The 16004-nt window shown below is 47.4% G+C and overlaps 1 protein-coding gene and 1 pseudogene across 1 annotated transcript in view; one reads left to right on the top strand and one right to left on the bottom strand.

Annotated features, from left to right (window-relative positions):
- Positions 1–16004, bottom strand: part of LOC144768685 (uncharacterized) — a 9047330-nt gene that overhangs the window by 2890297 nt on the left and 6141029 nt on the right. The window lies entirely within an intron of this gene.
- Positions 3901–5455, top strand: LOC144767045 (endogenous retrovirus group V member 1 Env polyprotein-like; annotated as a pseudogene).

Genomic DNA, 16004 nt, shown 5'->3' with positions numbered 1-16004 from the left:
GGGGGAGGCCCAGATAAAGGCGTTTGCAATTACTGTAAATGGACCGGCCACTATGTACGCGAGTGCCCCATCCTGAAGCATAACTTAGCTACAGGAAAAACAAAGCCTCGTTCCTACCAGCCCCGCCAGGAGGATGCAGGGGCGGAACAGAGACCTTCCCCTTCTAGACCCTCACAGATGTACGTTGGAACTGATTTCAGTGCAGATACATACCCCGAGTTTTCATGAAGAGGCCCAGAGAGAGAAAAAGCTCCACCCCTAATACCCATTCCAGTAGATCAGATGGGTCCTTATGTAGATGTCTCAATACTGGGGGAGGAACGAAGGTTCCTATTAGATACCGGTGCGAGTAGATCAACAGTCAGTCACCAACAACTTCCAGAGGTACCTCTCTCGGGCAGAAAAAATATATCTCTGGGTTTCTCAGGACAACCCATTGTTAAAAAACATCGCAACCCTTATTCCTGACACTGGATCCACTTACCACTGTCACAGACTTAGTTCTCACTGAAACATGTCCTGAAAACTTGCTGGGAATAAACCAATTAAAAGAATTGGGAGCAGTAATTGTCTGCTCCCCCAACGATGTGCGACTCTTCTTGCGAGATTTTAAAGGTCATTACACTTCCAGGGAACTAGATGATAGACTGACATCACGGCCATCACACTTATGGGCTCAGGACTCCACAGCCGTAGGGTGCATGTCCATACCACCCAACAGAGTTACCGTAAGGGAAGGAGCTGCACTACCACGCCTTAAACAAGATCTGATACCTCCAGCGGCAGGGGCAGCCCTCTTAAAAATAGTTGAGGACCTCGTTCAATCAGGGTTGGTTAAGGAAACACAATTTAACATCTGTAATTCCCCTGTTCTCCCGGTGCACAAGAAAACGACACCTGATTCACCCCTTGTGTACAGATTGGTAGTTGACCTGCGAAAACGTAAAGAATGCATTATTCCCCAACACCCCGTGGTCCCCGAAATTTCCACCCTACGCACTGCCATTGACGCAGATGCCATGTGGTTCACAGTGATAGATTTAAAGAACGCCTTTTTCAGTATCCCAATACATCCAGACAGTCAATACCTCTTTGGCTTCTTCCTCCAAGGACGAAGTTTCCAATTTACAAGAGCACCCCAAGGTTTCACTGAGAGTCCCAGCATATATAGTCAAGCACTGAAACGACAACTGGACACAGTCCACATGCCTCCTGAGACAGCCCTCTTACAATATGTTGACGACATACTCATTACAGCCAGGTCAGAACAACAGTGTTGTAACGCATCCCTGACTGTCCTTCACTTCCTAGCTAACAACGGTCATAAAGTCTCCCCTTCTAAATTACAGTTTTGTTTACAACAAGTGGCATACCTAGGGCACTTGCTGTCAAAGGAGGGTAGGCAACTCATCCCTGAACGTATCAAACTCATTACGCCATTACAAGACCCCAGACCCAGAAACAAGTCAGAGCTTTTGTGGGACTCACTTCTTATTGCAGACAATGGATCACGCAGTTCGCTCTCATAGCTAAACCTCTTGTACAGTTAACAACGTCAGAAGCAGCACAACACCCTCAACTGCCCTGGCTTGAGGAACACGAACAAGCTTTCCAGACATTCAAACAGGCTCTCTGTCAAGCCCCGGTACTGGCCACCCCTGATTACTTAAAATTTTTCACACTCTTTGTAACCGACAGAGATGGAACAGCACTGTCTGTATTGACGCAAGATCAGGGAGGAAAACATAGACCTTGTGCCTACTTTTCAAGCACTCTGGACCCAGTTGCACGAGCCCTTCCAGCCTGCTTGAAATCTGTAGCAGCCACAGCACAAGCAATTCGTCAAAGTGACACTATAGTACTAGGACATCCATTGACAGTACAAGTCCCCCATTCAGTGGAACTACTCCTCAATAGGACTCAGACACAACACCTCACAGTAGCAAGACTAACAGGTTACGAAATGACACTTTTTCAGCCCCATATAACAATATGTAGAAGTAGCATCCTGAACCCTGCAACACTACTACCTATTCACGACGCCCAAACAAGCATACATGACTGCGTGAACAAACTTTAACTAATCACAAAACCACGACAAGACCTGAGGGATGCGCCCCTACCCAACCCTGACAAAACATTATTTGTGGACGGCTCTTGTATGCGCCTTACAACAGGAGAATTGGCGGCTGCCTATGCAGTGACAACCGGATCCACTGTCCTCGAGTCACATAAGATCATAACGTTGTCAGCCCAGGCTGCCGAGTTAGTAGTCCTTATCCGTGCTGGTCACCTAGGAAAAGACCTGACCATTATTGTGTACACTGATTCACAATATGCATTTGGAGTAGTGCACAACTTTGGCACTCTATGGAAGGAACGAGGGTTCCTCACCTCCCATGGATCCAAGATCCAGCACGCCGAACTCATTACACAGTTACTCTAACCCATACACTTATCCAAACAGATATCAGTGATCAAATGCAAAGCACACACTAAAGGGACAGATGACATTTCAAAGGGAAATGAGTTCACTGATTTAACAGCTAAAACAACAGCTCGAACAGAACAGATAGCATTACAGGGAAATAGGGTGCTCGTGATCCGAGACCCTTTCCAAGATGTACAAAATATCCAGAAACATGCAACCAAAGCTGAATTACAGGAGTGGAAAGAGAAAGGAGGGGTACAGACGGAACAAGGGTGGATGACTCCGGGGAGAGCTGTGTGGTTCCTACCAGATGCGATGGTCCAGGTCATTATAAATACAATACATGGGCCGGCGCACCTGGGGGAAAAGGGTATGTTAGAAAGCATCAAAGATATATGGCACAACAGACACCTTAGAGCAGCAGCTAAACAACGAACTAAGACCTGCATGTTATGTTCTCAGTACAACCCCGGCAAGGGCACACCCGTTGAGCGAGGTGGGTTCCACCTAACGGACCACCCCTTCGAAGTCCTCCAGATGGATTACATCCAAATGGACCGATGCAGGGGACATAAATATGTCTTAGTGGTTGTGTGTGCTCTGACCAGGTGGACAGAGGCATACCCAGTCCCAGACTATACCGCAGCAACAACAGCAAACCAGTTGGTGAGAGAATTCTTCCCTCGATATGGGCTGCCCTGTGTCATCTACTCAGATAATGGCCAACCCTTCTCGCCAGAACTAATGAAACATGTATCACTACTCCTGGGGTATACCTGGAAGTTCCATTGTGTCAGACACCCCCAGGCTGCAGGCCTGGTGGAAAGATATAATCAGACCTTGAAGACCAAATTGGTTGCCGAAAAAGGGGTGGACTGGGTCACAGCACTGCCAGTGGCACTGTTCTACATAAGGATGATCCCACACTCAAGAACAGGTCTAGCACCCTATGAGATCGCATTCGTCAGGCCCACCAATGTGTGGGGAACACCTAGACCAAAATCAATCACTGATGTTAACAGTCTTGTGCTGACAGATTACCTAGCTTCTTTGATGTCTGCACTCCGTTCTTGTCGTTCACAGGTGGCTGCAGCCTTCCCAGACAAAACCAACCCTGAAGAGCACACCATCCGACCCGGGGATTGGGTCTTGGTCCGCAACTTCGACAGGACAAATCCCCTCCAGCCCAGGTGGAAAGAGCCGAAGTTGGTACTCCTAACTACACGGACTGCGGTGAAGATTGAAGGCAGAAAAGGCTGGTTACATGCCAGTCATTGTAAAAAGTACTTTGAAGAAATAGACCCCCTTACCAGAGATACTGCCAAACCTAGTGACACTGTGACTGAACAACCCTCGTTGCCCTTAGAACAGACCCCACAACGGGAATATAAATCAAAGTTGAGGTCTTCCACCCGGAATCTGGCTGATTAAGTCCACGGACACAGGTCCAGTGGTGAAGTGGTCAGAGCATGGGGACAGATTCAGACACCCTGACTATGTGGGAGAAAGAGAAAGTGAGGCGTCGAAAGAAGAATGTCAAGAAGTTGCATAGCGGCTCTATCATATGTTTAATAATACTGTTTTTCTTGATAACTATCATGACGTGTCTCGGTTGGGTCCTTCACATTGTCTTCCCGCCAGCACCACATAACTCCCATGCACCTAACGGCACCCAGGAACACACATATCACGACCTACCCCCTCATGAGCAAGCTCATAGACTAGCCCTGCAGAACAATACCTTTATACAGATGCTACACTATACTCATCAAGCCAGCAATAGCACAGATTGCTGGATATGTGGCCGCCTCCCACCTCATCAAAAGAAAGGTGGGATGCCTCTTTTCCCCTACCCATTTTCTTATAATGGAACTTGTGAGGCCTGGTTCGCCCTAATGACAGCCGACAACACTACCCCAACCTCCTGCCCTGATGGAAATAATTCATGCAAGAATGGGTGGCCTTGGGGGGACTTAAATAAGGTCCTTAATGCTGTCTGCTACCCGAATGAGGATGGAGATCCTCAGGTGGCAGGTACAGTCATAGAAAGCGAAGAATACAAGCAGGGGAACGTGACCATGTCCTACAGGATATTAAATACCAAACCTAAAAGGAATGCTGGGCCCCCTTCCATCTCGGTCTCAACAGTAAAAGGGCACCCGTGCGTCCGTAAAAATGGCTCTGTTCCATTAGGACACAGTGACTGCCATACCACTGTGAGCTTTGAGGACAAAGGAAAATCCTCATTTCCAGCATCTCGTCGTACTTATTTCATCTGCGGGCAAACGGCCTATGTGCAGCTGCCCTTGAACTGGGGGGGGAACATGCTACATAGCATTTCTGCTACCCCCTGTCTTTGTGGCCCCATCCACTTACCACCGAGACCTCCTAGTGCCCCATGTTAGACACAAAAGAACGATCGACACCTCCAGGGTTGATCAAACGGAAACTACATGGGAACAATATACAGACTTCAACAAAGGTTTCTTTTTCTTTGTCGGTCCTGTGCAGAACAGCAAACTCATATGCAGGTTGACAAGGACCCTGGAGGCTGTTGTAAATCAGACGGCGTCTGCCCTGGGGAATTTAACTCAGGAACAGTCTGCCATAAGATTGGTTGCTATCCAAAACCGCCTTGTCCTTGACATCATCCTGGCTGACAGAGGCGGAGCCTGTAAAATTATCGGCTCTAGCTGCTGTGTTTTCATTCCTGATAACTCTCCGTCTGTATATACGGCTATAACAAAATTACACCAGATAGCCACCAGCCTCCATCAAGAACCTGGCACTTGGACATGGTCGGACTGGTTTTGGAAAATAGTATCATCCTGGGGATGGACATTTCTGTCAGCAACAGGCATAATACTCCTGGTGATAACTGGATGCTGCCTTTGCATCCAATGTGGCCCCGCCCTGTGCAGACTGTGCGCTGCCAGATGCATTCCACCACGTGTCCAGCAGAAAGAAAAGGAAAGAATTATGCTACAGGAATGCATAGACAATCTCATGCAAATCGAGATATAGAAACAGGTACACTCTGGGGCAAGGAGGGAATGAGGAAATAAAATTGACAATTATGCCCCATCATTTCCCTGTTTCTGCCTGGTAGCCATATTTTTAATCAGACAAGCACCCATTTTGTGTGTGACATCCATTTTGTCTTCAGACCCACGAGCAAGACACCCTGCACCTGGCATCTCAGTTCATTGACCACACATTCCTGTGGTTCTGCCAATTCTGGGAACCAGCAGCAGATAGTTCCTGTTTTAAGAAATAGTTCCTGTTCTTAACTGTAAGCCAGAGATAAAACCCCAGGATGAGGAAGGGCCTTCAACTGAAAAGAGCAAGAACACATTTCAACATCACATGCACTCTCACGAGACATAGGACATGCCCATACCTTGACACATCTAGTTTGAAATTACTGTTTGTCACTTCTGCTTGTCACTTCCACATGCACTCTCACGAGACATAGGACATGCCCATACCTTGACACATCTTGTTTGACATTACTGTTTGTCACTTCTGTTTGTCACTTCCTTTTTTCTTTCTTTTGCCTACTGATTGGATATGTATAAATATTCTGCTGTGTGAATGAAGCTTTAGACCACTCCTGAACCCGCTTGGTGAAGGAGCTCTCCCCTAACTCGAGTTATTGAATAAAACCCTTAACTCTGCACCACGGACTCCTCTTTCTTTGCTTACTGATAGCATTCTAGAAACTCTGATATATGAGGTAATAGTATATTTACCACAGACATGTAAAGTAAACACAGATAATCCCCTAAGCATATGGGAACACAGCAAAAGCGACTTGGAACTAAGATATATCAATGCCTTAGAATATGAAAGGGATAGGATGGCTAGAAAAAAACAGACAGTGGCAGCCTACTGTGAACGCCCATACACGAGAGGTACCCAGTTATACCTCATCTCTGTGCAGAACGTACAGCATAGATTTTATCTGACAAGATTAAGGATGAGCACCTTACACTATTTAATTGCCTTCCCAAGCACAGAGAAATGGCAGATAATTTTGCCACCCTTCCCACCAAAGGACTCCAGTCTCCTCACACCGAGTTCTCCGTGGGCACTTGCTTTAAGAAACTGCTTGAGGTCCCATTAAGACTCCTGGGCCTCTGGCCCGTGGGCCCTCTTGATGGTCAACACTGCTTTTCTTGGGCTTCCCTGGTTACCCCAGGCCTGCCCTGACTCTCCTGTGTTTGGTGAGTCTCCGGGACCTTGCTGGTCCAAACAGTACCCTTCTTCAACCTTCTGCGTGAGTTGCAGTTGCCAAGGTTTGTTGGTGCTTCAGCCAGACACTGACCCCTCAGTACTCAACATCCTTTGTGGGACAGCTCGCACCCAGCTTCTGGTTGTCCTCGACATCTCCTGGTCGTGGTGGCTGCAGAGTCAAGAACCCCCTCAACACACATGAAGCACCTGACATCAGTGGGCATTCGTCTACCGAGCTCCTGGTCACGCCTGAGTGACCCAGACTCTGTCCCCGCTGCTTTCAGGTACTCTTCACCAAGAATCCACCTTTGAATTGTGACTGACACTTTTCTTCTTCTTCCCAGCAGTGGCTCTTCTTCAAAGTCCTCCATAGAGATTGACATCGGTTTCCGATGACACTTCAGTCCTATGCACCCGGCTTCCCTTGGATAGGTAACTCTTGCACCACGGTATCCACGGGTAGGGTGGCTCTCCACCCTCCTAACTTCCACGGGGTTCCTTCAAAGTCCAATTAGAAGGGTCATTAAACTTTAAAACTGCAACCCCGACTCTCCTATGAAATTGTATGTAGCACGCGGTCGTGTTCCCCACACTGCACCCATCCTCCGTGGGATCCCTACTTACTCACCTTGGGGGGTTCCTTTGGTTCCCAGCGATTCTACAACCTCTAGACACTATCTTGACTCGAGTTGTGGTTCTTATATATATACCACTATTCTAGTATATGGTTTGGTCCCCCCTGGAGTCCACAATGTATTAGTGCTATTTACTACTGTTTCTGTGTTACAGCATTGTGTGCTTTGTGAGTATCCTAAGGTAGAGAGTGCTGTGTTGTTCTTAAAGAGTGTTATATTGAATGCGCATATGAGGAAGAACCTTCTCCTGCTACATTGGCTGACATTAGGGATCTTGTCACCGAACATAACAATACCGTCGACCAAAAGCTACGGCATCTATCCAGGCGTAGTACAACGCGTTATTAAGGGGAGAGGGGACGCCCTGTCCGTTCTTTAGCCAAAAAATTGGCGGCACCACGTAGCCAGGAGTATATTACTGTATTACTAGATGATGATGGAGTTGCACATTATACAAAGCCAGAGATTCACAAAATTGTTCTCAACTTTTACACTAAGCTCTAGGCAAATAGGGGCTCTGTGCCTTCAGAGAAGATACACTCCGATCTAAACGATGTTGCACTGGGGTGGCTTTCACATGGTCATAGGGAATACATTACACAGCCCTTGAATGTATGACGTTACAACGCATGCATTTACAATGCATGCACTTACAACGCAGTTTTTACATCGCAACATCCACTACAACACATTCCATTACACTACATCGGATTTTAAAAAACTACCTTTACAACGCATCCCATTACATCGCATATTACCTTTACAACGCATACCATTACAACGCATACCATTACATTGCATTTAAGGTAAGTATTGGATAGTATAGGGGTACAAATTACTATTCTAACTCCAGGGGGTGCAACAGTAGGGTAAGTGTTAGGTAGTGTAGGGGTTAAAGATTACTATTCTAACTCCAATGGTATGCATTGAAATGGTATGCATTTCAATGCCTGCGTTGTAGTGTCATGCGTTGTAATTATATGCGTTGTAATGCCTGCGTTGTAGTATCATGCGTTGTAAAGGATGTTGCGATGTAATGCCTGCGTTGTAAGTGTAGTGCAATGTAATGGTTGCGATGTAAAGGGTTTTTCCCACAGCCTTTGATGTTGAAGATTATAAATTAGCGATAATGTCACTTCCTACGTGTAAGGCTGCTGGGCTTGACGGGCTCCCCAGTGAGTTCTATAAAGCTTATGTGGATGATCTATCCCCCCAGGCTTCTGGATGTATATGTGGAGGCATACGAGGAGGGGAGACTTCCGCCCACCCTTAAAGAAGCTCTGTTGTTGACCCTTTTAACCTCATCCATGCTCATGATGAGCCCAGCTCGTCATGAGTCACAGTAGAGCTGAGCTCATGACCAGTTGGGCTTGTCATAACTGCCGCGGTCCACCCACGCCCAATTGATTCCCTGCCTGTGCGGGAGAATTAATCAGTGGGCGGAGTCAATGGAATGCTTGGGCCTGAAAGTCTCTAGCCAAAAGATGTCAGCTTCCTTATCTATACGCCGCGACGCTCCCACTGGCTGCCCATCCAGATATCTCGGCGGCCAGGAAAAAGGCAGCGCTGAGGGAATTGGCGTCGGTCGGGATCACCCTCATGGGGATCTGTATAAGCAGGGTCAGTTTAGGTCCCTACAGGATGTGCAGGGAGGTCGGAACCGTGGTTTTATTCTGGGGTTTGTATATGTCAGAGTGAGGCAGGCAATTAGGGCTATCTACTCGGGCTTCCCGAGGGAACCTACGACTCTGCTGGCACTGCAGACGGTACTAGCGGGTGCGGAGAGAAAGGGTCTGATTACCAATCTGCATAACAACACTCTGCAGGAGCTGGAGGAACACCCCTCTTATCTCAGATGAAATGCCGCTCTGGAATCCATGCTCACACTCGAGCAATGGAAGTCTTGCTGTGAGCTAACAGACCGCCTCACTGCGAACTACAACCTTCGCATAATTCATTTTAAGTACTTGCATCAATTATATTATACCCCACTGCAACTGTGTAGGTTTGTACTGCGTGATACTATGTGCTGCATGAGGTGTGGGCAGGTGGATGCTAATTTTTTGCACCTAGGGTGGCTGTGTGCTGGTAAATTTGCATTTTGGTCCAAGGTGACAAATGTACTCACTGATATTGTGCTGGAACCTGTGCGCTGTGCACCAGAGCTTTGCTTACTTGGGAATGTTAAATGTTTAAAGCCCTGCAACCGACGGTTGGTTGCAGTCTCAACCTTGTTTGCTAAAGGAGCGGTAACGCAATGCTGGGGGGCAAAAACTACTCTTACTGTCAAGAAATGGGTCCGTGATTTGCTTTACTGCAGGGACCAGCTGGAGTTCTACGCGGAGGATCTACCCGAGGCTTCGCGCCCACAGGACTTCTGCGCCCCACTAACTGCATACCTACTATCTAATCCTGACCTGTAACAATATAATTGTTTTTTAGCTACCCTATAACCGATCATTGTTTCGCTTGCACTGGGTATCCACTCCCTTGACTATGTTTATGCTCTGCCTCTCATATGTGTTTGCTTTGTCCTGGATGCACCAATGTACTTGTGTACTACATTTGATATACCAGCGGGGCGTGGGGAGGGAGGGGGTTTGTTTGTTTCGCACTGATTGATGCTTATTGCTGTGTACCTCTTGTATGTTACCGTGCAATTGAAAACTGAATAAAGATATTACATTTATTTAAAAAGAGTGATATATCAATAAAGTGTTAAGAAATAACAGGAGCCCCTTAAACACCCAGTGGGACTGGGGCACTTAAACAGTGAAATACAGAAATCCCACGGGGTAGATTTCTAAGTAGATAATTGGTATCAGCCACTAATTTACAGCATGTACACTTCACACTAGTACCTTTCATTCAACATACCACAATAGGTTGTGCCATATTTAACTGGAGGACCACTGAATGTACTTAAGTTGTGCAAACATTTATTGATTCCAAGTTTGACAAAAACACAAGATTAAAACAGCTGAACAATCAGCTTCAGTTATAAAAGTTAAAAACAAAGCCTACACATTACACTTACAATCAAAATTTTCAAAAAAAACATTAAAATACTAGAGAATTTCACAATCAGACCAATTCACTTAGTCTTGATATATTACGCATCCATTATCAAAAGATAGTCCTGGCATTGATAGATAACATTGATATTTCCTGCAATTCAACCAATGTGGGGTGAACGGATTGTGTATTTGATTTGGGCGTCGACGGATTTCGATGGTTCCACAATTTATTCCATCTTTACCAAGACCGATTAATAGCTCTCTTAATGTGCAGTTGTGTCAAATGTTCACCTATAAAACATAAACTCTATTAAAACTAAATAGGGTTACAGTAATAAGACAATTACAGTGGTTAAGAATGAGCCGGGCTATTTGTAGAACACAGAAAGTTTATTGAAACATGGTCACTGATAGCTAACCGCTGCAGCCGAAACTGGCTCATACTCATCATTGAGACAGCTCAAGAAGTTATAATAATAGAAAAGAAAGCCATTGAAGAACTAGAATCTAAAATACAAGATACCACCTTAATAGACAACATTAAAAAGAGACTAGAGGAAATGGCCCAGGAAACTGATAGTTACAGGGAATATCTCACTAATAAGAAAACCATAAAACTAAGAAAAGATTTAGAAAAATTTAGTTCTGAGAAGGTCTACCCCTATCTTGAAAAAGATTACTATAATTCCAAAATTGAACAGGGCGGGAAAAACCACAATATCAAAGACCAATATACCAAAGAGGAGGCAATAAAAGAATCACATTTTCTGACTCATCCTGCTCAAGCAGCGGTGATGAGGATCATCCTCCTGAAAATAGAAATAGAAAAGGATTTAACCAAGAACCGGAACATTTTTTAGGTTCTCGTCAGCATCGCGAGATGCGAGACAAGGGGAACTTCAGGAACCCACATCACACAGAGCAATCGAGGAACTATCCCCCCAGGATTATATAAAAACAAGGAATCGCCGCTACTGGAGGTAGACAAAATTCCTATCATCAATCTCTCCAATAAAATTCTTACAACGGCAGAGATACAAGTTTTAGAAAGGGGCTTTAGTTTCGCCCCTGTGGTTGTTCCCAATAAATTTGAATTTGATAAAGATCTCAAAGGCTTCTTCAGAAAAATCAGATTAAAAGATTTCTTTGAAGGCAGAGAAAGCCGAGAAAGTACCAACATCTCGGGACTTCGCACTAAATCCTCCTTTACCCCCACAATAGGACAAGTTAGTAATAACATTGCCATTTTTGAAAAAACAGTTGAAATAGAAATGAAGAGCCTTTTTGAACGTCCTCATAGAATAAATCATAATCTTTCCCTGGAACATAAAAAAGCTTTGCAGAGTCTTAAGGAAGATGTTGGACTTGGCCCTTTTCCCTAAGGAGATTTAGGCGGTAGGGCCTAGCCAGGGACCTATGCCACTGGGAGTGACAGGGCTTAGGTGCTGCCTTCCAAGTAGAGTGAGGTACCCTGAACTAGCCCACTGATCTGGCCCGGCAGGAGGGGAACCCAGGGACCATCTACAGTGACCTGCTGAGGAATCCTGTCAGCAGCCCTCAACTCGACCCCCCCCTTCAAGAAACAAGAAACAGCTATCTACAAAGGGCGCCAGAACCATCAAGCTCCAAGAAGAAACCTAACTACCACAGGACGACTGGGGATCAACCAGGTACTGGGCTGTGTCACTTCTGCGCCCCTTAATCCTGTCCTGGACCCCTTTGCTGATTTGCCACTGTCATGTGGCATGGGCTGCTTGAATTGCCTGGACTGTTAACTGTCCTGCCCTACCTACCCAGCGCACTCCTGCTGTATGCCTGAGAAGTGCTGTAATTTCCCCTTAAGCGCTGGACGGCCAGGGTTGTTGTGCCGCTGAACTGCCCCCTGTGGCCTTTCTAGCGCTGTGCCCCTCTCGGCGCTGGGACCGCATGGCATCTCACCCCCCACTCACCGCTGCAGCCCGGGTCCTCGGAGAGCCCTGCATGTGAGGCCGATTCACTCCCTGACCTGGGAGACAACTGGCGTTGCCTCGCGCCGTCGCGAAGACCTGCTGCGGCCCTCATCACTGCCGCGGCCAGGCATCTGGGTTGAGGAGGCTTCCCCGCTGGGAACATCTTTGCGGCGGCCCCCGGTACCAGGAGAGGGCCGCCGGAGTCCGTGGAAGGCCACCCTAGGCCTTGAATCCGGAATCCCGCATCACGTAACGGGGGCGCGTCACAGCCCCCGCCACGCACCGATTGGACAGCGCGGCCGAGCCCCCCTGAAAGCGAGCCGAGGATTGGCTCGAGGGCCGGCACCCACGTAGAATATGCCGAGACTGGCCAAAGCAGCCTCACCCCTTGAAGGGAATGTTTCTCCCTGATCAATAAACTGCTTATTCCTACCTCGAGTGATTCGGGCATTGTTTATTCCTGTGAAATGGAAAGGTTTTCCCCTGTTTACTAAGCCTGCATAAGGGGATGGTTAGCCCGGTTTAAGGAGAATGTTTATTCTGGGCTAAAGAGATGTTGACTCCTGAGTAAGGAAATGTTATTATTCCTGCCTGATTTCTAGTGAAATGTTGATTCCTAATTAGGGAACAGTTTATGTTTACCTGATGAAATGGTTACCCTGGTTCACTGAGGAAAAGTCGCCTGTGTTCCAAGGGGATGAGGATACTAATGTCTTCACAATGAGATGGTTATCTTTTCTCCTGATGAGGAAATGTTTGGGTTTTGCCTAATGAAATGTTGGCCTTACCGTATGTGATGTTTCCTGACCTCTAATGTCTTGGGTCTTCCTGAGTGCATATAAAAAGGTTTATTCTTACGTAAGGAAGTGTTCACTTTTACCCGATGATAGGTTTATCCCAGTATAATGACCTGGTTCTATGACAGGGTTGTTTATCCCTGCCTAATGCCATGATTAGTGTGGCTTGATGACATGTTTATTCTGCATGAAATGTTTACTCCTACTTAGTACCGCATCTCCTAACTGCTTACAGTTACATGAGGCACTGGTTATCACTGAGTGAGGAAACGCTTATTCCCCTGAATGAAATGCTTTCCTGAAAGCCTACAGTTACCTACTGAAATGTTTAGTGCTAAGCTATGAAATGCTAATCCCTCTATGAAATGTTTATTGCGACATGCTATATTGACTATTGAACTGCACCCTTTACTCCCCTCTGATGAAATGCTTTGATGACCTAGAGATACTGTGATTTTTGATTACCCTGAACCTTGATCTTCCATAAAAGTGTATTGTTTTAAATCAAAATCACTGGTTTGGACTCAGTCATTGCGTGTGTTTTATTGTCTCAGTGGATGCGTGTGCTGTTTAGTCACTTAACACCTAAGCTTTTGGGTGCCTACCTGCTCGTGCCAGGCTACCCCCGGGGAACTGGTGACCCCAGTTCCTACATTGGTGCCGAGCGGTGGGATTCAGGACCTGTGACTATACAGCACCCTCCAGTGAGACGGAGTGCGCCGCAATTAGACTGGCCACCTATCGTGCCTGCAAGCATAATTAATTGCCCCCACTGTCTAGCCTGTAGAGTGTGTAGAGACCTGTTTGACACAGCATTGTTACCTACGTCCTAGTGCTTTCCCTTTATTTTATCTGGGTCCCCACCTGGCAAAATGGAGTTCCAGCTGGCCGACCTGAAGAGTACACAGGGGCACAGCTATGGGAATTTTGTCAGGGGATGGGGGTGCCGGTTGGGCGGAGAGCCGCAAAGAAGGAACTACGTACTGCCTTGAGGGCATGGGTAAGGGCCCACCCAGAGGGGAGAGGGGATGGGAAACAGGAGGGGCAGGTCACACAAGGGGAGGCGGGCACTCCAGAAGGATTAGACCTACTGAACACTGTGGTGAGTGGAAATGTGTTGCCAGGAAGACGTTCTGGGACAGGCAGTAGGGTATCTAGGAGGAGTGCGTCGTCAAAGGAGTATGAGGACAGGAGGGAGGAGAGGCGATTGAGATTGGAGCTTGCTAAGCTAGAGCACGAGAGGGAGAGATAAAGGGAAGATAAAGAGTTCGCAATGGAAAAAGAGAGATTAGCAATGGAGGAGAGGAAGCTGGCGCACGAGCTTCAACTTAAGGAGTTGGAGCTCAGAGCCTTACAATTAGGTGCGCCAAGAAGTTCTAATGGTGGCAGCGTACCCGAGGTGCGGGGGAGTGATCCTGAAGGGAGTGGTGCAGGGATCTTCTGACCCAGCGAGGCGGGAGAGGTGAGGAGTAGCCCAGCTAGGTCCCAGGATAGTAAGAGGGTTGTAGGGCCTCACATCTCATCTACAGGAGAGAGTGAGACGGGGAGGTGTCCCGAGGTGCCCCAACCGCAGTCACAGGGCCTGGAGAGTTCCATAAGGGGACCCCAGATTGGGAGCCTAGGCTGTCCTGACGTGCCTTCCAGTAAAGGGGATCCCCTCGTGTCAGGAGAACCCGGAGCATCAGTAATCGGAGCTCCAGTGGTTCGGGGTTCTGACCAGTCGCAGGGTTTAGATCCTGGACTGGGGTTTCAGGTTCAGGAGTTGCCTGACCTGGAGGGTGGGGTACCTGTAATTAAGGTCCCTACCAGTTTGACTTCCAGGGGTACTTCTCCCGGTGGGAGGGTGCGGAACTCTGGGAGGGGGTGCGAGGGAGGAAGGACTCTCCTCTGTCACCGGCTCAGCCACAGGGCGCAGATCCCGGGTTGGGTGGCCAGGTTGAGGGTTTGCCGGACCTGGCGGGTGGGACATCTGTAATCAGAGTCCCCCCGGATTTGACTCTCAGGGGTACTTCTCTGGTTAGGAGGGTGCGGAACTCTGGGAGGGGGTGCAGGGGGAGGGAGGACTCGCCCCTGTCGCCAGTTCAACCTAAGGGTTTAGACTCTAGGTTGGCGAGAGAGTGGTGTTCTGAGGGTGTCCCGCTTAGGAGGAATGGGCGGAACCCCAGAAGGAGAGGTAGGGGGAGGAGAGCCTCGCCCCTGGTGGCTGGTCAGCCTGAGGGTTTGGACTCCAGGTGGGAGTACCAGTGGCCATTTGGAGCTGCAAGGAGGAGAAGGAGAGTGGTCAAATGGTACTACGGGCCTGGGGCTACTGCCCCCCACTCTGTGAGAGAGCTAGGGCCAGAGACTTTTCGAGTTGTGTGAGTCTAGTATTGAAAAACAACTTCTTCCTATACAAAAAAGACCTCTACCACCAGGTTAAGAGGACCAGTATGGGCGCAACCTGCGCCCCGAGTCTAGCTTGCTTATATGTAAGCAATTTTGAACAGGTTCATATATTCAATGAGCTAGCCCCTTTCTCAGAACATCAGTCACTGGCACCGATTCATTGATGATATCATCTTTGTCTGGAGCGGTGCCAGTAACCAGTTGGAGGACTTTATTGCATGGCTGAATCTGGGGGACCCCAATTTGAATTTCACTTCTAATTGGAGTAACACCCACGTCAATTTTCTGGATATCTGTATAAAGAATGCAGATAATACTCTAGTGGTCGAATTATATAGCAAGTCAACAGACAAAAATACTCTCCTCCATTATCAGAGTAATCATCCGAAGTCGCAGATGGAATTGGGGAATTTCTGCGACTTCGGAGAAACTGTACCTCACTTGAGGACTATTATATACATTCTGAAAACTTTAAAAAGAAACTAACCGATCGAGGCTACCCTGAGATATTAATTAAACATGCATTTTAAAGGGCTAGATTCTATAACAGGGAA

The sequence above is a fragment of the Lissotriton helveticus genome, chromosome 7 (genome assembly GCF_964261635.1).
Source record: "Lissotriton helveticus chromosome 7, aLisHel1.1, whole genome shotgun sequence".
In the NCBI taxonomy this organism is placed as follows: Eukaryota; Metazoa; Chordata; class Amphibia; order Caudata; family Salamandridae; genus Lissotriton; species Lissotriton helveticus.
This window is presented reverse-complemented; position numbering and strand designations above follow the sequence as displayed.